Source organism: Salmo salar, chromosome 01 (genome assembly GCF_965601325.2).
Source record: "Salmo salar chromosome 01, fSalSal1, whole genome shotgun sequence".
Classification (NCBI taxonomy): domain Eukaryota; kingdom Metazoa; phylum Chordata; class Actinopteri; order Salmoniformes; family Salmonidae; genus Salmo; species Salmo salar.
This window is the reverse complement of record NC_138291.1, coordinates 52,097,670-52,124,473: the sequence shown is the minus strand read 5'-3', so window position 1 is coordinate 52,124,473 and position 26,804 is coordinate 52,097,670. Positions and strand designations below refer to the sequence as shown.

At 42.6% G+C, this 26,804-nt stretch overlaps 1 long non-coding RNA gene across 1 annotated transcript; it reads right to left on the bottom strand.

Moving 5' to 3' along the window:
- Positions 1-14,043: 14,043 nt before the first annotated feature.
- Positions 14,044-25,923, bottom strand: LOC106604449 (uncharacterized). The gene is made up of 3 exons (XR_001328674.3): positions 16,961-25,923; positions 16,504-16,720; positions 14,044-16,021 (listed from the first exon to the last, which is right to left on the bottom strand). It is a non-coding gene; the product is annotated as an uncharacterized LOC106604449 (long non-coding RNA).
- Positions 25,924-26,804: the final 881 nt, after the last annotated feature.

Below are 26,804 nucleotides of genomic sequence, written 5' to 3'. Positions count from 1 at the left end.
TGGCTGGCATCTCTGTGTATCGGCAGGACAGAGCAGCTATGTCTGGTAAGACTAGGGGCGGCGGTGTGTGTCAATAACTGCTGGTGCGCGATGTCTAATATTAAAGAAGTCTCGAGGTATTGCTCATCTGAGGTAGAACACCTCATGATAAGCTGTAGACCACACTATCTACTATCTCTACCATGAGAGTTCTCATCTATATTATTCATAGCCGTTTATATACCACCAGATGCTGGCACTAAGAGCGCACTCAACGAGATGTATAAGGCCATAAGCAACATCCGCACAGAGCTAAAGGCTAGATCAGCTGCTTTCAAGGAGTTGTACACTAATCCGAACGCTTTTAACCTGTTGGGGCTAGGGGGCAGTATTTTCACGGCTGGATAAAAAAACGTACCCGATTTCATCTGGTTACTAATCCTACCCAGTAACTAGAATATGCATATACTTATTATATATGGATAGAAAACACCCTAAAGTTTCTAAAACTGTTTGAATGGTGTCTGTGAGTATAACAGAACTCATTTGGCAGGCAAAACCCTGAGACATTTTCTGACAGGAAGTGGATACCTGATGTGTTGAATTATCTTTAAGCCTATGCCATTGAAACACACAGGGGTTGATTAATGTTTTGGCACTTCCTATTGCTTCCACTAGATGTCACCAGCCTTTACAAAGTGTTTTGAGTCTTTTACTGTGAGATCTGACTGAACAAGAGCCATGGAACGGTGATGGCCGATTAGACTCTGGCGCGCGAGTTCATGTTGGGTACCCTCGTTCCAATACGTTATAAAAGAGAATGCATTCGTCCACATTGAATATTATTCATGTTCTGGTTAAAAAAGGCTCTAATGATTTATGCTATACTACGTTTGACATGTTTGAACGAACGTAAATATATTTTTTCCCCTCGTTCATGACGAGAAGTCCGGCTGGCTCAGATCATGTGCTAACAACACGGAGCTTTTTGGATATAAATGATGAGCTTTTTTGAACAAAACTACATTCGTTATGGACCTGGGATTCCTGGAAGTGACATCTGATGAAGAGAATCAAAGGTAATGGATTATTTACATAGTATTTTCGATTTTAGATCTCTCCAACATGGCCGTTTGTCTGTATAGCAAAGCATATTTTTCTGGGCGCAGTGCTCAGATTATTGCAAAGTGTGATTTCCCAGTAAGGTTATTTTTAAATCTGGCAAGTTGATTGCGTTCAAGAGATGTAAATCTATAATTCTTTAAATGACAATATAATATTTTACCAATGTTTTCTAATTTTAATTATTTAATTTGTGGTGCTGACTTGACTGCCGGTTATTGGAGGGAAACGATTTCCTCAACATCAATGCCATAGTAAAACGCTGTTTTTGGATATAAATATGAACTTGATAGAACTAAAAATGCATGCATTGTCTAACATAATGTCCTAGGAGTGTCATCTGATGGAGATTGTAAAAGGTTAGTGCATCATTTTAGCTGGTTTTATGGTTTTGGTGACGCCCGTCTTTGAATTGACAAAACATTACACACAGCTATTGTCAATGTACTCTCCTAACATAATCTAACTTTATGCTTTCGCCGTAAAACCTTTTTGAAATCGGACAACGTGGTTAGATTAAGGAGATGTTGATCTTTCAAAGGGTGTAAGATAGTTGTATGTTTGAAAAATTTGAATTTTGACATTTATTTGGTTTCAAATTTGCCGCTCTTGAAATGCACCTGCTGTTGATAGGGTGCACCACGGGTGGCACGCTAGCGTCCCACATAGCCCCAAGAAGTTAAGAAATCCCGCTATGCCTTCAGACGAACCATCAAACAGGCAAAGCGTCAATACAGGACTAAGATTGAATCCTACTACACCGGCTCTGACGCTCGTCGGATGTGGCAGGGCTTGCAAACTATTACGGACTACAAAGGGAAACCTGTCCGCGAGCTGCCCAGTGACGCAAGCCTACCAGACAAGCTAAATGCCTTTTATGCTTGCTTCGAGGCAAGCAACACTAAAGCATGCATGAGAGCACCAGCTGTTCCTGAAGACTGTGTGATCACGCTCTCTGTAGCAGATTTGAGCAAGACCTTTAAACAGATCAACATTCACAAGGCTGCAGGGCCAGATGGATTACCAGGACATGTACTAAAAGCATGGGTGGACCAACTGGCAAGTGTCTTCACTGACATTTTCAACCTCTCCCATATTGAGTCTGTAAAACCTACATGTTTCATACAGACCACCATAGTCCCTGTGCCCAAGAAAGCGAAGGTAAGCTGCCTAAATTATTACTGTCCCATAGCACCCACATCGGTAGCCATGAAGTGCTTAGAAAGGCTGGTCATGGCTCACAACGACATCATCATGCTGGAAACCCTAGACCCACTCCAATTTGCATACCACCCCAACAGATCCACAGATGACGCAATCTCAACTGCACTACACACTGCCTTTTCCCACTTGGACAATAGGAACACCTATGTGAGAATGCTGTTCATTGACTACAGCTCAGCGTTCAACACCATAATACCCACAAAGCTCATCACTAAGCTAAGGACTCTGGGACTGAACACCTCCCTCTGCAACTTGATCCTGGACTTCCTGACGAGCTGCCCGCAGGTGCTAAGGGTAGGCAACAACACATCTGCCATGCAAATCCTCAACACTGGGGCCCCTCAGGGGTTCTTGCTTAGTCCTCTCCTGTACTCCTGAACAGGCCCCCATTAACATCGACATGGCTGAAGTGAGCCGGGTTGAGAATTTCAAGTTCCTTGGTGTCCACATCACCCACGAACTATCATGGTCCAAACACACCAAAAAACAGTTGTGAAGAGGGCACGACAACCCCTTTTTCCCTTCACGAGACTGAAAAGATTTGGCATGGGTCCCCAGATCCTCAAAAGGTTCAACAGCTGCACCATAGAGAGCATCCTGACCAGTTGCATCACCGCCTGATATGGCAACTGCTCGGCATCTGACCGTAAGGCCGTAAGGGTAGTGCGTACGGCCCAGTACATCACTGGTGCCGAGCTTCCTGACATCCAGGACCAATATACTAGGCGGTGTCAGAGTGTGACGTAGAAGTCCGTCACTGGCCGCGGGCAGCATTTGGTACTTTAACGCACGCACACATTCATCACTCCTCCCTGCTCCGTTATCAGATAAGTTAACAATGTGGGTCGACACACAAGTTAACGTCTCTATCTTAGTACATACATTTCACACTTCAGTAACCAGTTAGGGTATAAAGAAATAAAGACAGGTGTTCATATTTAATATAAGCAATATTTAGTATACTTATCGATGTTATGGATGAGCGCGGTTGTTTGTTCTGTTCCTCTCTCTCTCCATCTCTGTAGCTTCCAGGTATGCTGGATAAGGACCCGAGCTAAGGGAATTGGGCTTACTTTGTAGTGCCTGTCCGGAATGGCTCATTAATGTAAACGGGCATATTGGAAGACACTGTCAGTAGTGATGTAATTTTGTAAATGTTATATTGTGATGTTGTTTCATAAACGTGTTGCAATGTATATATTTTGGTATGTTTAGATAAATGGAAACTGTATGTTGAATAGGTAATTGCTTAATTAATTAGTGTTAATTGTTCTGAGGGGAGGGGCTACCCCTACAAAAGGAGCCTCTCTTTCAGTTCAAGGAGAGGCATTTTGGATTGAGCTGTGGGTGGGGCAGCTTTGTTTTTAAGCTGTCCCATAAGGTATACGTTTGATGGCAGTACTGTTGTTTTGTTCCGGAATCACTATGTAAATAAACACCGTTGCACAGAAGAACTTTTGCGGCTCCGCCATCTTTTTATTTTTTATAGAGGTTAGGTTTTCCAGTTTAGCCTTCTGGCCTACTCTACGTGACACAGAGGAAGTTGTCAAAGACACCAGTCACCCAAGTCATAGACTTTTCTCTCTGCTACCGCACGGCAAGCTGTAATGGAGTGACAAGTCTAGGACCAAAAGGCTTTACTGTCAAGCCATAAGACTGCTGAACAATTAATCAAATGGCCACCTATATGCTAGATTTAGAGTTATTTGGGAAACCTTAGAAATCAAACATACAGTACCAGTCAAAAGTTTGGACAAACCTACTCATTCATGGGTTTTTCTTTATTTTTACTATTTGCTACATTGCAGAATAATAGCGACGACATCAAAACTATGAAATTACACATATGGTAACCAGAAAAAGTGTTAAACAAATCAAAATATATTTTATAATTGAGAATCTTCAAAGTAGCCATGCTTTGCCTTGATGACAGCTTTGCACACTCTTGGCATTCTCTCAACCAGCTTCACCTGGAATGCTTTTCCAACAGTCTTGAAGGAGTTCCCACACATATTGAGCACTTCTTGGCTGCTTTTCCTTTACTCTGCGGTCCAACTCATCCAAAACCATCTCAATTGAGTTGAGGTCAGGTGATTGTGGAGGCCAGATCATCTGATGCAGCACTCCATCACTCTCCTTCTTGGTCAAATAGCCCTCACACAGCCTGGAGGTATGTTGGGTCATTATCCTGTTGAAAAACAAATGATTGTCCCACTAAGCGCAAACCAGATGGGATGGCGTATTGCTTCAGAATGCTGTAGTAGCCATGCTAGTTAAGTGTACCTTGAATTCTTAATAAATCACTGACAGTGTCACCGAAGACATACCTAGCCCATGGGGAAGGGAATAGGAGGAGGGGGGTGGACTCCCACCCCACCCCACTGGGTAGCACAGAGCAACACTTTAACCTCTATGGGCTAGGTGGGACGCTAGCGTCCCCCCCGTGGTGCACTCCATCAACAGCAGGTGCATTTCAAGAGCGGCAAATTTGAATCCAAATAAATGTCAAAATTCAAATTTTTCAAACATACAACTATTTTACACCCTTTGAAAGATAAACATCTCCTTAATCTAACCACGTTTTACGATTTCAAAAAGGTTTTACGGCGAAAGCATAAATTTAGAGTATGTTAGGACAGTACATTTACAAGAGTTGTGTGTAATGTTGTGTCAATTCAAAGACAGGGTCACCAAAACCATAAAACCAGCTAAAATGATGCACTAACCTTTTACAATCTCCATCAGATGACACTCCTAGGACATTATGTTAGACAATGCATGCATTTTTAGTTCTATCAAGTTCATATTTATATCCAAAAACAGCGTTTTACTATGGCATTGATGTTGAGGAAATCGTTTCCCTCCAATAACCGGCAGTCAAGTCAACACCACAAATTAAATAATTAAAATTAGAAAACATTGGTAAAATATTATATTGTCATTTAAAGAATTATAGATTTACATCTCTTGAACGCAATCAACTTGCCAGATTTAAAAATAACCTTACTGGGAAATCACACTTTGCAATAATCTGAGCACTGCGCCCAGAAAAATACGCGTTGCGATACAGACTAGACGTCATGTTGGGGAGATCTAAAATCGAAAATACTATGTAAATAATCCATTACCTTTGATTCTCTTCATCAGATGTCACTTCCAGGTATCACAGGTCCATAAAGAATGTAGTTTTGTTCAAAAAAGCTCATCATTTATGTCCAAAAATCTCCGTCTTGTTAGCACATGATCTAAGCCAGCCGGACTTCTCGTCATGAACGAGGGGAAAAAATATTTACGTTCGTTCAAACATGTCAAACGTTGTATAGCATAAATCATTAGGGCCTTTTTTAACCAGAACATGAATAATATTCAAGGTGGACGAATGCATACTCTTTTATAACGTATTGGAACGAGGGTACCCAACATGAACTCGCGCGCCAGGTGTCTAATGGGCCATCATCGTTCCATGGCTCTTGTTCGGTCAGATCTCCCTCCAGAAGACTCAAAACACTTTGTAAAGGCTGGTGACATCTAGTGGAAGCAATAGGAAGTGCCAAAATATTCCTCAGCCCCTGTGTTTTTCAATGGGATAGGTTTAAAGGTAATACAACACATCAGGTATCCACTTCCTGTCAGAAAATGTCTCAGGGTTTTGCCTGCCAAATGAGTTCTGTTATACTCACAGACACCATTCAAACAGTTTTAGAAACTTTAGAGTGTTTTCTATCCATATATAATAAGTATATGCATATTCTAGTTACTGGGTAGGATTAGTAACCAGATTAAATCGGGTACATTTTTTTTATCCAGCCGTGCAAATACTGCCCCCTAGCCCTAACAGGTTAAGGGGAATTGCACTAATAATGGCGCTGACTAGGGAAACGTTCCCGCTGTTCTTAGTGTCAGTCTGTACATTCAAACTAAAACAATGTAACTAATAATGCTGTGAAAAATGCCCCTTAGATATACATTTGGAGGGCAGATATTATTAAATATCAAAGCATTACACCTCTCACTAAAGGTGTCAGTGTCACATCCTGACCATAGAAAGATGTTATTTTCTATGGTAGAGTAGGTCAGGGCGTGACAGGTTTTCTGTTTTCTATTTCTATATTCAGGTTCTAGTTTTGTATTTCTATGTTGGGGTTTTGTTTGGGATGATCTCCAATTAGAGGCAGCTTTTCTTCTGTAGAGATTGAGAATTTCAGAGTTTCACCACTTCAAACGTATAGACTACCGTCCCAAGTTTTCTGGTCTGTTGAGTTTAAACCATTTCGTAACGTTCAGCTCACGCTATACGTCAGGCTGGACCATGGCCTCACATATTTTTGGTCTGAATCTTCATTCTTAGCGAGTTCTTTTAAGCACTCTGGCCAAAGGGGGAATTCCGTCATGCTGACAAAGACAAGTTTAAATGAAAAGCAATTATCTCATTTAGAAGGCTAAAATCACATTGCTATCTTCACAAAAGTATTTTCATATTTAATAATATATTTTATACAACATTTAGATGTAAACTTGATACATATGATGCGTACACTTTCAGAGTTACAGTTACTTTGTTTTACCGTCCTTAACCTATTCACTCGTGAGTTCCAAATATCTCTAATGGTTGCACCAGCGTGAGATGTTTTATGCACGTGACGTCAGAATGCACTCACTGTTCCAAAATGTGATTAATACGCAACAAGACAGTAAACACGCGCTGCCTGCTAATTATCCATAGGCTGTTTCTCAACTTGTCAATTTCAAATAATTTTTTAACAACAATTTGAATTGAGGTGTGTTCCGCCTCCTCATTAACCTGTTAGGGCTAGGGGGCAGTATTGACACGGCTGGATAAAAAACGTACCCGATTTAATCTGGTTACTACTCCTGCCCAGTAACTAGAATATGCATATAATTATTGGCTTTGGATAGAAAACACCCTAAAGTTTCTAAAACTGTTTGAATGGTGTCTGTGAGTATAGCAGAACTCATATGGCAGGCCAAAACATGAGAAGATTCCATGCAGGAAGTGGCCTGTCTGACAATTTCTTCCCCTTCTTGATTATCTCTATCCATTACAAAGGATCTCTGCTGTTACGTGACACTTCCTACGGCTCCCATGGGCTCTCAGAAGGCGGCAAAAAGCTGAATCGTGGCTTTGCAGGCTCTGGCTGAAAAAAAGTAGCGTGTTTGGGTAGTGGCTGGTTACAGTACTGTGAGACTCAGGCGCGTGCCCGCGTCGACCGAATGCTTTGTTTTCTTTCCTCTGTTTACCTAAACGCAGATTCCCGGTTGGAATATTATCGCTTTTTTACGAGAAAAATTGCATAAAAATGGATTTTAAACAGCGGTTGACATGCTTCGAAGTACGGTAATGGAATATTTAGAAATTTTTTATCACGAATTGCGCCATGTTCGTGACCCTTATTTACACTTCGGATAGTGTCTTGAACGCACGAACAAAACGCCGCTATTTGGATATAACGATGGATTATTTTGGACCAAACCAACATTTGTTATTGAAGTAGCAGTCCTGGGAGTGCATTCTGACGAAGAACATCAAAGGTAATCAAACTTTTGTAATAGTAAATCGGAGTTTGGTCAGGGCTAAACTTGGTGGGTGTCTAAATGGCTAGCCGTGATGGCTGGGCTATCTACTGAGAATATTGCAAAATGATCTTTCACCGAAAAGCTATTTTAAAATCGGACACCTCGATTGCACAAAGGAGTTCTGTATCTATAATTCTTCAAATAATTGTTATGTTTTTTGTGAACGTTTATCGTGAGTAATTTAGTAAATTCACCGGAGGTTTGCGGGGGGTATGCTAGTTCTGAACATCACATGCTAATGTAAAAAGCAGTTTTTTGATATAAATATGAACTTGATTGAACAAAACATGCATGTATTGTATAACATAATGTCCTAGGTGTGTCATCTGATGAAGATCATCAAAGGTTAGTGCTGCATTTAGCTGTCTTCTGGGTTTTTGTGACATTATATGCTAGCTTGAAAAATGGGTGTCTGATTATTTCTGGCTGGGTACTCTGCTGACATAATCTAATGTTTTGCTTTCGTTGTAAAGCCTTTTTGAAATCGGACAGTGTGGTTAGATTAACGAGAGTCTTGTCTTTAAAATGGTGTAAAATAGTCATATGTTTGAGAAATTGAAGTAATAGCATTTCAAAGGTATTTGAAAATCGCGCCACGGGATTCAACTGGCTGTTGCGTAGGTGGGACGAATTCGTCCCGCCTAGCCCAGAGAGGTTAATTCACATAGAAGTAGCCATTTTCAGCATTGCGGACAATTTATGTTTGAGGCTTTACTGAGCCGGATAAATCTCTCTTCGAGGAGAGCCCACCGCACTTCATTCATGTTTGCGCAGATCAAGTATGCATATATTTGCGCAGTCTTGCAAGATTTGGAACATTTTCTTGCTGGTGCTCGCTTTGCCATCCGTATTATTTTCCTTACAAATAATAACTTTGGACATGTGTGTGTTCCTCTCAAAGTAACTTCCTTATTTTCTGTATATCTGTAATGATGTGCGCTGAGAGTCGGGAAGCAAGTTCAGGGACTGAGTGATTTAATCAATAAACGAAACAATAAACGCGAACAACGCACAGACATGAAACAAACAGAAACAATAATGCCTGGGGAAGGAACCAAAGGGAGTGACATATATAGGGAAGTTAATCAGGGAGGTGATGGAGTCCAGGTGAGTCTGACTACGTGCAGGTGCGCGTAACGATGGTGACAGGTGTGCACCATAATGAGCAGCCTGGTGACCTAGAGGCCGGAGAGGGAGCACACGTGACAGTAGCCCCTCCCTGACGCGCGGCTCCAGCCGCAGGACGCCGACCAAAGGGACGATCCCGGGGATCAGGAGCGGACTGGTCACCCCTGCTGATGCGCTGGAACCTGTCACCGGCTGGGGAGCGGGAACCTGAAAGACCTGCTGAGGCAGGGGAGCATAGCGATCCGGCTGAGGCATGAGAGCCTGACGAGCCGGTGGAAGCAGGGGAGCCTGGTGATCCGGTGAAGGCATGAAAGCCTGACGAGCCGGCTGTAGCAGGGGAGCCTGGCGAACTGGCGCAGGCAAGGGAGCTTGGCAATCTGTCTGAGGCACGAGAGCCTGTAGCGACTCCCGGACAGGAGGTCATTCCCACCGAAACAAAAAAACACTCCCTGATGCTTCCCTTAGGTGAGGCGTCATTCCGTAATGATGTGCGCTGAGAGTCGGGAAGCAAGTTCAGGGAGTGAGTGATTTAATCAATAAACGAAACAAAACAAGAAACACAAACAAAGCACAGACATGAAACAGAAACAATGACGCCTGGGGAAGGAACCAAAGGGAGTGACATTTATAGGGAAGGTAATCAGGGAAGTGATGGAGTCCAGGTGAGTCTGATGATGCGCATCTGCGTGCCATAACGAGCAGCCTGGTGACCTAGAGGCCGGAGAGGGAGCACACGTGACAATATTGTGTTGTCATTTCTACTGTAGGCGCATACAGTATGCATGTTTGTATGGAGCATAATGTATTTACAGTTTTATTCACATGTCTTCAGGTACTGGTGACATAATGCATATATTGTAATGGACACCTATGATGTGTGTAAAATACGTTTTTGAAGGTTGTACTGATTATAATGAACTAAGCTATTTGCCAGCTATGTGTGGCGCCAATGCATTCTGGGTGTCACATAATCTGTCAGACCAAAGATGCCATAATGAGGTGAAGGAATGGTTCACAGATCTTTCGGGCAAACTCCCGGAAGTGAATGAAGGGCAGTGGATGATCGTAGACGATACACCCCCTTCAAAATGCATACTATAAACAGACCAAACTCATCTTGTCTCCTCTTATTATCTTTGGTAATAAGAACCATTAAATGCTGGTCTGACCAATCGGAATCCTCGCTTCAAGATTGTTTTTAACATGCGGTCTGGGATATGTTCCGGGTCAGCCTCAGAGAACATCATCGATCTCAACGCTGACTCGGTGAGTGAGATTATAAAGAAATGCATTGGAGATGTTGTAAGGCTGCTGGCCCAGACGGCATCCCTAGCCATGTCCCCAGAGCATGCGCAGACCAGCTGGCTGGTGTGTTTATGGACATATTCAATCAGTCTCTATCCCAGTCTGCTGTCCCCACATGCTTCAAGATGGCCACCATTGTTCCTGTTCCCAAGAAGGCAAAGGTAACTGAAATAAATGACTACCGCCCCGTAGCACTCACTTCTGTCATCATGAAGTGCTTTGAGAGGCTAGTTAAGGATCCTATCACCTCCACCTTACCGGCCTCCCTAGACCCACTTCGGTTTGCATACCGCCCCAACAGGTCCACAGACGATGCAATCGCCATCACACTGACCTATCCCATCAGGAAAAGGAATACCTATGTAAGAATGCTGTTCACTGGTGCCCTTCCATGCCGTCCCTAGGAGGGGTGCGTCACTTGAGTGAGTTGAGTCACTGACATGATCTTCCTGTCTGGGTTTGCACCACTCTCGGGTTTGTGCCGTGGGGGAGCGCTTTGTGGGCTATACTCAGCCTTGTCTCAGGGTAGTAAGTTGCTGGTTTGAAGATATCCCTCTAGTGGTGTGGGATTATATCCTGCCTGGTTGGCCCTGTCTGGGGTATTGTCGGACAGGGCCACAGTGTCTCCCGACCCCTCCTGTGTCAGCCTCCAGTATTTATGCTGTAATAGTTTGTGTCAGGGGGCCAGGTTCAGTCTTTTATATCTGGAGTATTTCTCCTGTCTTATCCGGTGTCCTGTGTGAATTTAAGTATGCTCCCTCTAATTCTCTCTCTTCCTCCCCTCCCGGGGGACCTGAGCCCTGGGACCATGACTCAGGACTACCTGGCCTGATGACTCCTTGCTGTCCCCAGTCGGGCTGCTGCTCCAGTTTCAACTGTTCTGCCTGCGACTATGGAACTCTGACCTGTTCACCGGACGTGCTACCTTGTCCGTGACTTGCTGTTTTTCGACTCTCTCCACCCCACCTGCTGTCTCTAACTCTGAATGCTCGGTTATAAAAAGCCAACTGACATTTACTCCTGAGGTGCTGACCTACAACCACTGTGATTATAATTTGACCCTTCTGGTCATCTATAAACATTTGAACATCTTGGCCATGTACTGTTATAATCTCCACCCGGCACAGCCTGAAGAGGACTGGCCACCCCTCAGAGCCTGGTTCCTCTCTAGGTTTCTTCCTAGGTTCCTGCATTCTAGGGAGTTTTTCCTAGCCACCGTGCTCTACATCTGCATTGCATGCTGTTTGGGGTTTTAGGCTGGGTTTCTGTATAGCACTTTGTGACATCGGCAGATGTAAAAAGGGCTTCATAAACACATTTGATTGATTTTAAGGGTGGGTGTGGGCTGCGGGGTTGAAGCTACAAACCAGCTGTATAGTGATAACGCAAAAAACAAAACGTGCACCCCTTGTGGAGTTTGGGAAACCCTGTGATAGAGGGACAATAGAGCACTAAGTACCAGGCCATTAGCAACCTATCGGTCGTGAGTGAGTTGGGTACTACCAACGTATGTCCAGAGTGCATAAAAAGAGATTACCGTGACTCAATGGTCACATGGAAATTGACTGCGGTCATGACTCATGACTACTGATGTGGGTCAGCTCGTGCATGAGTGTGTTTGTGTTGTGAGTGTGTGTGCGTTTTTGTGCCGGCCTGGCCAATAAGCGACATAAGAAGCCACAGGCCCTGCGGCCACTAGGAGGCCCAACCAAATCTCGCTTAGGGCCCCCAAAGAGCTAGGGTAGGATTCAATAATATTGAAAAATATATTGAAGTTAGTAGGGAATAAACTAAATGTAATGAACATTTATTAATTTGCCCAAGTTTATCACAATACATGAACATAATGCATCAGTGATTCGTATTTCCGGAAACTTTCTGAAGAGGCAACAGGAATTCCCCGTCTGTATATGCGCAGTGCGCGTGTCTACCACTTTGTGTAGCCGTAATGATGATGCTAATGAAAAATCTTCTATCTTTCCCAAAAGCCTTCTCAATTAAATATTAGAGTGACTGCCTCTAAAAAACAACTCATCCTTTTAAAAACAGCCTATGAGGCATAATTTATTTAAGTGCCAAAGATAATTCGTAAAAATCAAAATAACTTCACATATCTTCATTGTAAACGGTTTAAACACTGTTTCCCATGCTTGTTCAATGAACCATAAACAATTAATGAACATGCACCTGTGGAACGGTCGTTAATACACTAACAGCTTACAGATGGTAGGCAATTAAGGTCACAGTTATATAAACTTAGGACACTAAAGAGGCCTTTCTACTGGCTCTAAAAAACACCAAAAGGAAGATTCCCAGGGTCCCTGCTCATCTGCGTGAGCATGCCTTAGGCATGCTGCAAGGAGGCATGAGGACTGCAGATGTGGCCAGGGCAATACATTGCAATGTCCGTACTGTGAGACGCCTAAGACAGCGCTACAGGGAGACAGGACGGACAGCTGATCGTCCTCGCAGTGGCAGACCATGTGTAACAACACCTGCACAGGATCGGTACATCCGAACATCACACCTGAGGGACAGGTACAGGATGGCAACAACAACTGCCCAAGTTACACCAGGAACGCACAATCCCTCCATCAGTGCTCAGACTGTTCTCAATAGGCTGAGAGAGTATGGACTGAGGGCTTGTAGGCCTGTCATAAGGCAGGTCCTCACCAGACATCACCAGCAACAACGTCGCCTATGGGCACAAACCCACCGTCGCTGGACCAGACAGGACTGGCAAAAAGTGCTCTTCACTGACGAGTCGCGGTTTTGTCTCACCAAGGGTGATGGTCTGATTCGCGTTTATCGTCAAAGGAATGAGTCTTACACTGAGGCCTGAACTCCGGAGCGGGATCGATTTGGAGGGTCCGTCATGGTCTGGGGCGGTGTGTTACAGCATCATCGGACTGAGCTTGTTGTCATTGCAGGCAATCTCAACACAGGTGCGTTACAGGGAAGACATCCTCCTCCCTCATGTGGTACCCTTCCTGCAGGCTCATCCTGACATGACCCTGCAGCATGACAATGCCACCAGCCATACTGCTCGTTCTGTGCGTGATTTCCTGCAAGACAGGAATGTCAGTGTTCTGCCATGGCCAGCGAAGAACCCGGACCTCAATCCCATTGAGCACATCTGGAACCTGTTGGACCGGAAGGTGAGGGCTAGGGCCATTCCACGCAGAAATGTCTGGGAACTTGCAGGTGCCTTGGTGCAAGAGTGGGGTAACATCTCACAGCAAGAACAGGCAAATCTGGTGCTGTCCATGACGAGGAGATGCACTGCAGTACTTAATGCAGCTGGTGGTCACTCCAGATACTGACTGTTACTTTTGATTTTGAGCCCCCTTTGTTTAGGGACACATTATTCGATTTCTGTTAGTCACATGTCTGTGGAACTTGTTCAGTTTACAGTATGTCTCAGTTGTTGAATCTTGTTATGGTCATACAAATATTTACACGTTAAGTTTGCTGAAAATAAACGCAATTGACAGTGAGAGGACATTTATTTTTTTGCTGAGTTTATATACACTACCATTAAAAAATGTGGGTTCACTTAGAAATATCCTTGTTTTTGAAAGAAAATCACTTTTTTTTTGTCCATTAAAATAACATCAAATTGATTAGAAATACAGTGTAGACATTGTTAATGTTGTTCAACAGTGAAGAGGCGACTCTGGTATGCTAGCCTTCTAGGCATAGTTGCAAAGAAAAAGCCATATCTCAGACTGGCCAATAAGAAGAAAAGATTAAGATGGGCAAAAGATCACAGACACTGGACAGAGGAGCTCTGCCTAGAAGGCCAGCATCCCAGAGTCGCCTCTTCCCTGTTGACGTTGAGACTAGTGTTTTGCGGGTACTATTTAATGAAGCTGTCAGTTGAGGACTTGTGAGGTGTCTGTTTCTCAAACTTGACACTCCAATGTACTTGTCCTCTTACTCAGTTGTGCACCGGGGTCTCCCACTCCTCTTTCTATTCTGGTCAGTTTGCGCTGTTCTGTGGAGGGAGTAGTACACAGCGTTCTACGAGATCTTCAGTTTCTTGGCAATTTCTCACATGGAATAGCCTTCATTTCTCAGAACAAGAATAGACTGACGAGTTTCAGAAGAAAGGTTTCTGGCCATTTTCAGTTTATGTCTCAAATGTTGAATCTTATGTTCATACAAATATTTACACATGTTAAGTTTGCTGAAAATAAACGCAGTTGACAGTGCGAGGACGTTTCTTTTTTTGCTGAGTTTATATGTGTCAGATATCACCTACTGCCATTGGTAATAGAACAGTGACTGTGTGTGTGTTAACAGATGCATGAGATGCAGAGAGACCTGGCACTCAACACATTCACAATGAGGTGATTACTAATAATACAAATGTCCAGTAATAGAAACGCCCTTTTCATTACATGTGTCACTGATAGGCAGTTGAGGCAGACTTAACTTCTACAGATGGAATGAAGATGCTTTTGCCAGATGGCAGCCTCAGTCGTTTTATGGGGAGACCATAATTGCGTAGGTTTTAAATGACCTGTTCAAACTTCATCATAGTACCTGTTTGTGTATCAGATATTACCTATCCTAACTACCATTGATAATAGATCATTGACTATCTGTGTATGGGTTCACAGAAACATGTATGGAGCCAGTACATGGAGACTTACAAGATGATGTGATGAAGTCCAGACTGACAGACAGCTTGATACTGAAGTCTCTGAATGGAGAGAGACCTGGCACTCTGCATATCTTTTAAAAAATTGCATCAATCAAGCACGGAGGGTCTTGCCTCCATGTGTTGTTTGTGCTATTCGACGCAAATATCCCTTGCCGACAGGAGTCTACGTGGGATTCAGAGGCAGATCTGATTGGCCTATAGTAATTACAATACGATGACTCAGCTTCTCAGCCAGACATTGCCTAAACAACCAATTTTGTTAAATCACTCCAATAAACCAGTACATTCTATTTTGTTACAATCACAGTAATAAGTGCCATTATTTGAACCAGTAACACCTGTTTTGTTACTATCTACTATTAGTGATTTATTACAGTATGCCACATGATAGTATTGTGTATGTAATAAAGCAGTCAGATCAATGTATCAGTGACATTTGAATACTGAAGTTATATTGGTAAAACCCCAAACATCATAGACGTTGTAATGTAGATATGTAATGACAACAATCAATGAACTGGCAAAGACCGCGTTAGATTTTTTACAACACAGACTTGGGGTCTGTATAATGAACAATACACAGTGTAGACAAGGCATTCTCAAAATTCGCATCAATAAAAGGTCAAATATACAATAAAATAGACAGTATAAAGTAGGTATACTTTTATGTACAGTAGCAGCCTACATTGAATGGATTTTTATCAAATGCTACAGATGCAGAGTGATAAGGACCAGAGGCTAACAAATTATGTTACAATAGAATGTGTTTGTATTAGGTTGTAGTGCAAGGAGGACCATGTTGGGATGGGGGCCATGTTGTCAACCAGACCACAGCCTCCTCCACAGGATTTTGGCTCCTAGTATTTCAAATATTTGTCCATGCGTCTCTGTAAGACACGCTCCATCAGGTCATTCCTGAATGTTTGAGTGATGGGCGATATATTGGCCAGGCAATCCACTGTTTTGATTGTTTAGGGTAAACAATGCATCTTGGAGTGCCTGAAATTAGGAAAGAAAGGAACATAAACCAGTGAATACAATATAAACACAAGGACACTTCTTGGTTTCCTACATTGCACTCAGGCTGGATGCAAATGATCAGATAAGTGTAGTGATTAGTGTAGTGGAGATAGTCAGGCCCCCGTATCCCTCAGAGGGAAAAAGGGTGCCTCTGAGCACAATTGAAAGGGAGCACCATCCCCCAAGGAAACCCCCCACTTTCCCCAAGCCAACCAAATTATCCCGGAGGGGGAATTACCTGTCCTTTTGTTAGACTAGATCTGTCTGGACAGGCCAATGATTGTATTACCATGCCAATATGACTGGTGCCAAATAGACATTAAGTATTTGCTTTTGAACACCTACACACAAATCAGAGCCCAATAATAATAGGATTAAAAGGAAGCATTTCTCATCAGTGAAAAGGAAAGGTTATATGTGTGTTTCATTTGATATACATGCTAATTCAATGCGGAACACACCTGTGTGCTTGAACAGTGCCATCTGATCAAGATCCTTCTGCAGGTGTTTGTCCATGACCAGAGAGTACAGTGCTTTGTAGGTTGGTGAATCTTCCTGTAGCTACCTCTTCTTCCTCTGCTGGTCCTCTGTTAGCTATCCATGGTAACAGTGGCGTTCCACTCCGTCCTCTTACCAGCGATGGACCCAACAGATCTGATGGAGCATTGACTTGAACTCCTGAAAATGACAATTGATCAGAAACAGGCATGAGTTCAACAGACAAGCATTGCTGATATCTGCACACTGTTCTGGGAGATTAAGTGGTGAAAGAGTGGGGACTCTCAGGGTGAGTAGGTTGTTGGGGGCAGATTTATATCCCTAGACCTGTCACAAACACTTCAACGTGGTCTGAGACCAACTGAGGGGAGTGAGACATGGTTGTTTTTCTACAGTTACACTATTGATTTATGTATTTACCTCCATCTCCTCCACATGAGCTACAACTCCACCACAGATGAATGCATATAGTCTTCACCCAAGGCATGAGGTCTTTGTGTTTAGCCAGAGCCACTAATTTCCTCTTCAGTCCTATTATTCAACAGAGAAAAATGACATGGCAGAGTAAATCGAGACTAATGAACTAATTCAATACAGTCTAGCTGGAAGACAAAGGTTGTATGTTGAATAAACATAAGACATTGACAGCATCGAATATTAACCTTCACGTGAACAAACTTGAAGGCCATACAGTGCATTCTGAAAGTATTCAGACACCTTGACTTTTTCCACATTCTGTTACGTTACAGTCTTACTCTAAAATTCATTACATTGTTTTTCCCCACTAATCAATCTACACACAATACCCCATAATGACAAAGCAAAAACAGGTATTTAGAAATGTAAAAAACGGAAATATCATATTTATATAAGTATTCAGACCCTTTACTCAGTACCTTTTTGAAGCACCTCTGGCAGCGATTACAACCTCGAGTTTTCTTGGGTATGACGCTACAAGCCTGGCACACCTGTATTTGGGCAGTTTCTCCAATTCTTCTCTGCAGATCCTCTCAAGCTCTGTCAGGTTGGATGGGGAGCGTCACTGCACAGCTATTTTCAGGTCTCTCCAGAGATGTTGTATCGGGTTCAAGTCTGGGCTCTGGCTGGACCACTCAAGGACATTCAGAGACTTGTCCTGAAGCAACTCCTTCGTTGTCTTGGCTGTGTGCTTAGGGTTGTTGTCCTGTTGGAAGGTGAATCTTCGCACCAGTCTGAGGTCCTGAGCACTCTGGAACAGGTTTTCATCAAGGATCTCTCTGTACTTTGCTCCGTTCATCTTTCCCTCAATCCTGAGTAGTCTCCCAGTCCCTGCCACTGAAAGAAATCCCCACAGCATGATGCTGCCACCAACATGCTTCACCGTAGGGATGGTGCCAGGTTTCATCCAGACATGACGCTTGGCATTCAGGCCAAAGAGTTCAATCTTGGTTTCATCAGACCAGAGAAAATATTGTTTTTCATGGTATGAGAGTCCTTTAGGTGCCTTTTGGCAAACTCCAAGCGGGCTGTCATGTGCCTTTTACCGAGGAGTGGCTTCCGTCTGGTCACCCTACCATTAAGGCCTGATATATGGAGTGCTGCAGAGATGGTTGTCCTTCTGGAAGTTTCTCCCATCTCCACAGAGGAACTCTGGAGCTCTGTCAGAATGACCATCGGGTTCTTGGTCACCTCCCACACCGAGGACCTACTCCCATGATTGCTCAGTTTGGCCAGATGGCCAGCTCCAGGAAGTGTCTTGGTGGTTCCAAACTGGTTCCATTTAAGAATGATGGATGCCACTGTGTTCTTGGGGACCATCAATGCTGCAGAAATGTTTTGGTACCCTTCCCCAGATCTGTGCCTTGACACAATCCTGTCTTGGAACTCTACAGAAAATTCCTTTGACCTCATGGCTTGATTTTTGCTCTGACATGCACTGTCAACTGTGGGACCTTATATAGACAGATTTGTGCCATTAGATGAAAAAACATTTTATGAACCAAGATGTGTTGTATGACAGGATTGGATGCTGAAAGCAACTTCAATTGCGTTTTAGTTGCTTCTTTTATCAGCAAATTTGCATGAGATGGTGTGACTTGCAATTTGAATCTGCAACAGAAACTGCATCCAAATAGTTGTGTGTCACACACTACATGACATGGACAGCCTATCCACAAGAAAATTGACAGTCCTATCACATTTTATCATGAGAACAGCTGCTATTCAATCAATCAATCAGATAATGTTAGATCAACTTCACACTTATTCCCAGTCTTTGTTTTAAACGTGTATAGAATGCCCACTGCTTTTGGACAACACTGTGCATTGATCTGGTGGGTGGCGACAGAAAATAACCATACCACAATATAGCAGGCTTCACCCCCCAAAACTTTCCTGTCCACAAAAGCATATTTATAATCTCTAGGAACTGTACTTACCAGACATAATGTGATGCTATAATGCTATCAAATAAACATCTGAATCCAACTTTTGTCCAAACCGCACCATATTCCCGCTGTCTATAGTGGTAGATTTCGTGGTGGGAACTCTCGCGTGAAGTGCGTGGTCGGCAGCCCGCTGTCTAACTCTGTCTAACTACTTGAGCTAGCTAGCTACTTTCTAACGTAAGCTAACTAATAGCTTGAAAATACTTCCAGCAGTAACAACAATCTTCAGTCACGGTTGCAAGGTAAAAATATTGCTTTAGATGAGCAATGGCAGTCTGTTGATGTACACTTCCCACACTTTGCTTACTTGATATCTAGCGAACTCGGTCAAAACTGTCTCAGCTGGCCAACTATGTTTACACTCGAGCACAGCCTAACCTTGTACCCACTGTCTCAGCGAATGAATAAAGTGTGTAGTTCAGATTAAAAAATGTCAAAATAAATGCTTTCAAAATAACCATAATCAAAACATTATAATTTTAGATATACTTGTAAATAATACTTAGTGTACAAAGTGCTAGCCGCAAAGCTTTGGAGTAGTTAGAAGGTCTATAGCTCTTCTTTTGAGAGGAGCTGGCAAGTACACACCAATTGACTTTCAGCAATTACACTAAGCTAACGATATGTTACATTCAACTTCCTTCAAACTGCATGCAAAGACATACGAATGGTGTCCATGACTTTGTCTGACTCTGGGTAAGTAGGAAATTACCCAAAATCACCAAATCCCAAATTATCCCTTTAAATCAAATCAAAATTGAATGGTCACACACATTTTTAACAGATATTATCTTCAGAAATGACTGTCAAAGAAACAACATAACTAGGGCTTTATAGGGCTGGACGGTATACAATATTTTACAATATACCGGTATTGATGCACAGACTTTGGGTTTTTACTTTACATTGTATAACGGTATTTCAATGTTTGGTTTGTTAACCCATTAAGGGTCTATCAGAGTACCAAATGTGTACACGTACACACAGCAGTGTTCTAGAATATTGGACCGTTGACATTCATACTTTTCGAATTATCAGCGCAGCTCAAGCAATTTCTCCAACTGTCAACACATTCAAATTAATAGAGGACGCATTGGTTGGGAATTGTGGGGAAGTGCACATTCGGGCTGTGTGTCCCCGGCAGATGGTAGTCTCAGAGGCGCGTAGCCATGTCACAATGGGACGCCGAACTATCGGGTCTCAGCAACTGTGGACTATGATTGAAATATTTCTAATAGAAGAGCTATAGGTGGAATCATATAACACAGGCTATGATGCCCGCCGCATGTGGCAGGGGCTACAGTTCATTATGGATTACAAAGGAAGACTCAGCCGCGATCTGCCCAACGATGCCTCTCTACCAGACAAACTCACTGCATTTTATACACGCTTCGACAATAACAATATTGTGCCGGGTGTGAGGGGCCACCACCACTAATCTTGAAGTGCTTTGAGAGGCTGGTTATGGCACACATCAACTCCATCATCCCAGGCACCCTAGACCCACTCCAATTTGCATATCGCCCCAACAAATCCATAGACAACGCAATCTCAAATGCACTCTACACTGCCCTCACCCACCTAGATAACAGGAATACCTATGTGAGAATGCTGTTCATTGACTACAGCTCAGCGTTCAACACCATTATCCCCTCCAAGCTTGTCACCAAGCTTAGGACCCTGGGACTGAACACCTCCCTCTGCAACTAGATCCTGGACTTCCTGACGGGGAAACAGCTCCTCCGCCATGCTGACCCACAACACGGGGGCCCCACAAGTGTGTGTGGTTAGTCTCCTCCTGTTCTCCCTGTTCACCCATGACTGTGTGGCCATGCACGATTCCAACACCATCATAAAGTTTGCTGATGACACGATGTGGTAGGCCTGATCACCGGCAACGATGAGATAGCCCACAGGGAGGTGGTCAGTGACCTGACAGTGTGGTGCTGGAACAACAGCCTCTCCCTCAATGTCAGTAAGACCAAGCAACTGATAGTGGACTACAGGAAATGGGGGCTGCAGTGAAGCGAGTCGAGAGCTTCATGTTCCTCGGTGTTCAAATAAGGTCCACACTAGTGATTAACACAGGAGTGAAAATTCATTTCTGCCCCATCTTGTCCTGTCTTACCTATTTTAGTTAAATGCACTGACTGTAGGCCTCTGGATAAGAGCGTATTCTAAATTACCTAAATGTAGATCGATTAAGGCTGTAGAATGAGGACAGAGACCCCAGCAGGATGGTATGCCCAGCACAGCACCGGCATAAATCTGTAGCCTACAGCTGAGCACTGCGCACAAATGAACATTTACAACACATTAACATTTACAACATGAACATGAAAAAAAATCTGAGCGGCAGTACTACATAAGTCAATCAAATTTTTTTTTCACTCTTCACCTCAGATTGCATGGTTTAGTTAAATACACAAACAATCGGGCTTGTGGGTAAAGTTGTTAGGAGTAGAGCACCTATGCCTCTTCAGGCCGCTTGTCCCGCTCTCCGGAAGGTAGCCTATTTGATTCAATCACAGCATTTTTTTTTACAAGTGTACTCTGTTCCTTCCTTGTCAAAGAGAACTCCATCACTCCATCAAATTTAGCTAAAACATTGCTCTTTCCTTGGCTCTAATGTTAATGTTTGTGATGCGTCCTTGGCTGCAACAAGACACTGCAATTCCTTGAAGGCTTCATCATTTAGCCTACTGACATAGGCTGGCATCAGCCTAGTGACCGGCGACAACTGGAGCAAGGCGCGAGTGAGCCAACAGGAGGGGGGAAATGTCCTTTTTATTTTTTTATGATATTAGGCCTAGCCTACACATTTGTTTTTTTAATACTCCACACATTACATATTTCCGGCAAAATAACTATTCCTATACTGCCCATTCCTGTAGACTGTTGATCCTGTCCCGGAGTTGACTCCAGAACTTCACTCATTTCAACCTCTAGTCCACACACGCGCGCCCTGCCGTGAAGGAGCCGTGACAGAGGTTGAAAAGGTTTGGCATGGGCCTTCAAATCCTCAAAAAGTTCTACAGCTGTACCAATGAGAGCATCTTGACCGGCAGCATCAATGCTTGGTATGGCAATAGCACCGCCCTCGATCGCATTGTCGACTACAGAAAAAGGAGGATCGAACATCAAGTTCCTTGGTGTCCACATCACCAACAAACTATCATGGTCTAAACACACCAAGAAAGTGTTGAAGAGGGCTCGACAACGCCTATTCCCCCTCAGGAGACTGAAAAGATTTGGCATGGGTCCTCAGATACTCAAAAAGCTCTACAGCTGCACCATCGAGAGCATCCTGACTGGGTGCATCACTGCCTGGTATGACAACTGCTCGGCCTCTGACCGCAAGTCACTACAGAGGGTAGTGCGTACGTCTCAGTACATCACTGGGGCTGAGCTCCCTGCTACCCAGGACTTCTATATCAGGCAGTGTGAAATGAAGGCCCGGAAAGTCATTAAATACTCCAGCTACCCAAGCCATAGACTGTTCCCTCTGCTTCCGCACGGCAAGCGGTACCGGTTCATCAAGTCTGACACTAACACAGTCCTGAATAACTTCTATCCCCAAGACATAAGACTGCTAAATAGCTAACAAAATGGCTACACAGACTATCTGAGTTGACCCTTGTATTTTATTTTTGCACTGTCTCTATGCACACTCACAGGGCCCTACACACACACACACACACACACACACACACACACACTGTGGCGGATGAATCAGAATAAGTTGGGTAACATAGATAATTAAGATGTTTTATTTGCATAATATGTTTATGTGAGATACTTGTCATTAGAATGTATCCCTTTGGACTCTGGTGTTGACAGTTGCACGTCTTCCCTTAGCTAGGGCTCAGTCACTTGGGGCCCATAGAGGGGAGAGGTCAGACTTGTCTTTCACATGTCCCTGGTGCTATGCAGAATATCAGAAAGGGAAGAGGACAGAATGGAACATTGTCTTCATATGTGAATGTGTCTTTACCTATTCTTAAACCATATGAAGGGATGGCATGATTAATGGGAAACCAATTATTTGTCTCCACAATGTCTGTGCGCAAGTCACTCCCCTCAGTGAGCTTGTCCAGGAGTGGGATCAAGAGGGGGTTTACTTGAGATGGGAGTATCTAGAGTTGACAATTCTATATATGCCATTGGATGAGTTGGTGTTTTTGTACTATGAAGTACCAGGAACGAGATTAGAACCTCATCTTAGGGACCAAACTGAACGATAATTTATTGCGAATGTTATCTGGCTAAGGGATACTCCTTTCTCAAATATAAAGTCCCTTTGTGAACTGTTTGAAAGATCTGTGGTTCGTCATGTACGTTGAGAGGGGTGTATCTTGGCTATAAAAGATCTTTGTACTTTTGTGTTGTCACTTTCAAATGGTTCATTAGAGATGGCGCATCATTGAAAGTCAAGTGCTATTGCAAAGCTCTTAATTATTAAAAATGTAGTTTAAGTATAACTCTATGACTGGTGTGTGAAGTTTGTTTCTCCTCATTTGGTAATACAGAAATTAGCCACCACAACACACACACACGACTGAAACAGGAACCAATTTGTACTGATTGATGTGTACAGTGGATATCTACAAATAAATATGATATTTGAGGCGCTCACTAATTGATTGTACAATGTGTACACACATTATATTATGATTTCAGTTTGTGAGTGTGTGATATCAGAGTTACTGTTACGACCCGCAAAATAAAGTCCTGAACCCGGTTCGACCCCCCGCCCAAAAAAGTAGTGGTTTATATTGTTCCTTTTTGTTCCTTTTTAAACTTCTGGAGTCAACATTTTTTTACATTTACATTTACTCAGAGCAAACGTAACTAGCTAATACAGCCTGATACTAGTACTGGTGTAAGCTTAGATCAGCATGCTGTTTACGCAACAGTATATACTAAATCAGAGAGGAATAGGTGAAGCATGAATATTTTAGCTACATCAAAGCTACATTAGGTAAGATAAAACTTTTAATATAACATCTAATTAAGGTCCACTTGGAAACACTGACCAACACTTTGGTTCCTAGCCTGTCATAATAATCCCTCCTTGGCTTTTTCATTTGTTTACATGTCAAACAAACAACACTGTATTCAATGCGCCCACTATATTCCAACTTTTGGTTGAAGTTCGATTGAACAGTATAAATGATTGAACAATATTAAACAATCAGAATTGAGAAAGACCCATTAAAAACACTTAGAATATACAGTGCCTTCAGAAAGTATTCACACCCTTGAGTTTTTCCAGATTTTTGTTTTGACTGAATCTCCTTTTGGATATTTGGTAACAATTAGGATGGGAAAATGTTAGCTAAGTTGAAGTGAGTGCTCATGATCATCTTTATCCTAGTTTGTTCATACAGTGCCTTTTTATGTTTTATGTTTGGGGTTAATCCAAATCTCACTAGAGCTAAGCACAGACAAAATCCTAGAGGAAAACATAGTTCAGTCTGCTTTCCAACACTGTATTCAAAGTGCCCAATATATTCACCTTTCAACATGACAATAACCTAAAACACAAGACCAAATATACACTGGAGTTGCTTACCAACACGATATTGATTGTTCCTGAGTGGCCGAGTTACAGTTTTGACTTGAAAATCGGCTTGAAAATCTAGGGAAAAACTTGAAAATGGCTGTCTAGCAATGATCAACAACCAACTTGACAATAATGTGCAATTATTGTACAATCCAGGTGTGCAACGCTCTTAGAGACTTACCCATAAAAACTCACTGCCTATGGTGATTCTAACACGTATTGACTCAGTGGTGTGAAACTTATGTAAATTAGATATATTTCTGTATTTCATTTTCAAATCTCTAAAAACGTGTTTTTACTTTGTCATTTATGGGGTATTTCAGGCTGTAACACAACAAAATGTGGAATAAGTCTAGGGTTATGAATACTTTCTGAAGGCACTGTATGTGTTGCTACCCTAGTGTCATGCACTGCTCATAAAGCATATTTAGAACCATATCGCCCAGCCCTAGGGCTTTACAATGATGGTGACATTTTGAAACATTTGGGTATTAAGAGGGTTAAAATCTTCCTAGAAGTGACACAGGTTTGGAGGGACATGTCAAAATGCTGAATTTTGGCACTTTAGCAAGCCTTTATTCATATACAAAAAGCGTATTTCTTGAATTCTCCATGTGGTATATATTAAATGGCAATTCATGTATTATGACAGGCTTTAAAATTCAATATTGGTCCACAATTTTGTACATAAAATATCAAAAGCCACTATTTTTGTGGACAACCCCAGAAGGTAACACTGGACCAAAGTCTCTATAATAGTTATTGCTGTACTGTAGGGCCTTCTCTACTATGTGGGACACTCCTGTCTTCTGTTTCTAAGGCTGTGCCAGACAATAATTGTGTGACCGAAAGCTGTCTGTTCTTTTGAGCCATCAATTGGTCAAAATGTTAAACCATGTATTTTTCCATATATATACATCCCCTGTGTTGGAATAAAATCAACAACAGTGAGGGAAAAAAGTATTTGATCCCCTGATGATTTTGTACGTTTGCCAACTGACAAAGAAATGATCAGTCTATAATTTTAATGGTAGGGTTATTTGAACAGTGAGAGACAGAATAACAAAAAAGAAATACAGAAAAACGCATGTGAAAAATGTTATAAAATGATTTGCATTTTAATGAGGGAAATAAGTATTTGACCCCTCTGCAAAACATGACTTAGTACTTGGTGGCAAATCCTTGTTGGCAATCACAGAGGTCAGACGTTTCTTGTAGTTGGCCACCAGGTTTACACACATCTCAGGAGGGATTTTGTCCCACTGCTCTTTGAAGATCTTCTCCAAGTCATTAAGGTTTCGAGGCTGATGTTTGGCAACTCGAACCTTCAGCTCCCTCCACAGATTTTCTATGGGATTAAGGTCTGGAGACTGGCTAGGCCACTCCAGGACCTTAACCTTTTATGGATAGGGGGCAGTATTTTCACGGCCGGATAAAAAAACGTACCCGATTTAATCTGTTTATTACTCCTGCCCAGAAACTAGAATATGCATATAATTATTAGCTTTGGATAGAAAACACCCTAAAGTTTCTAAAACTGTTTGAATGGTGTCTGTGAGTATAACAGAACTCATATGGCAGGCCAAAACCTGACAAGATTCCAAACAGGAAGTGCCCTTTCTGACCATTTCTTGGCCTTCTTTAGCCTCTTTATTGAAAACAGAGGATCTCTGCTGTAACGTGACACTTTCTAAGGCTCCCATAGGCTCTCAGAAGGCACCAGAACGTTGAATGATGACTCTGCAGTCTCTGGCTGAAAAACAGCAGCGCATTTGGATAGTGGTCGATCTGAGAACAATGAGACGGGTGCGCGCGTGCACGTGAAGAGTCCATTTTACATTTTCAGTCTTTGAACGAAAACGACGTCTCCCGGTCAGAATATTATCGCTATTTTACGAGAAAAATCGCATAAAAATTGATTTTAAACAGCGTTTGACATGCTTTGAAGTACAGTAATGGAATATTTTGAAATTTTTTGTCGTCACGATACGAGCCGGCGCGTCACCCTTCGTTACCCTTCGGATAGTGTCTTGAACGCACGAACAAAACGCCGCTGTTTGGATATAACTATGGATTATTTGGAACCAAACCAACATTTGTTGTTGAATTAGAAGTCCTGGGAGTGCATTCTCACGAAGAACAGCAAAGGTAATCCAATTTTTCTTATAGTAAATCTGAGTTTGGTGAGTACCAAACTTGGTGGGTGTCAAATTAGCTAGCCTGTGATGGCCGGGCTATCTACTCAGAATATTGCAAAATGTGCTTTCACCGA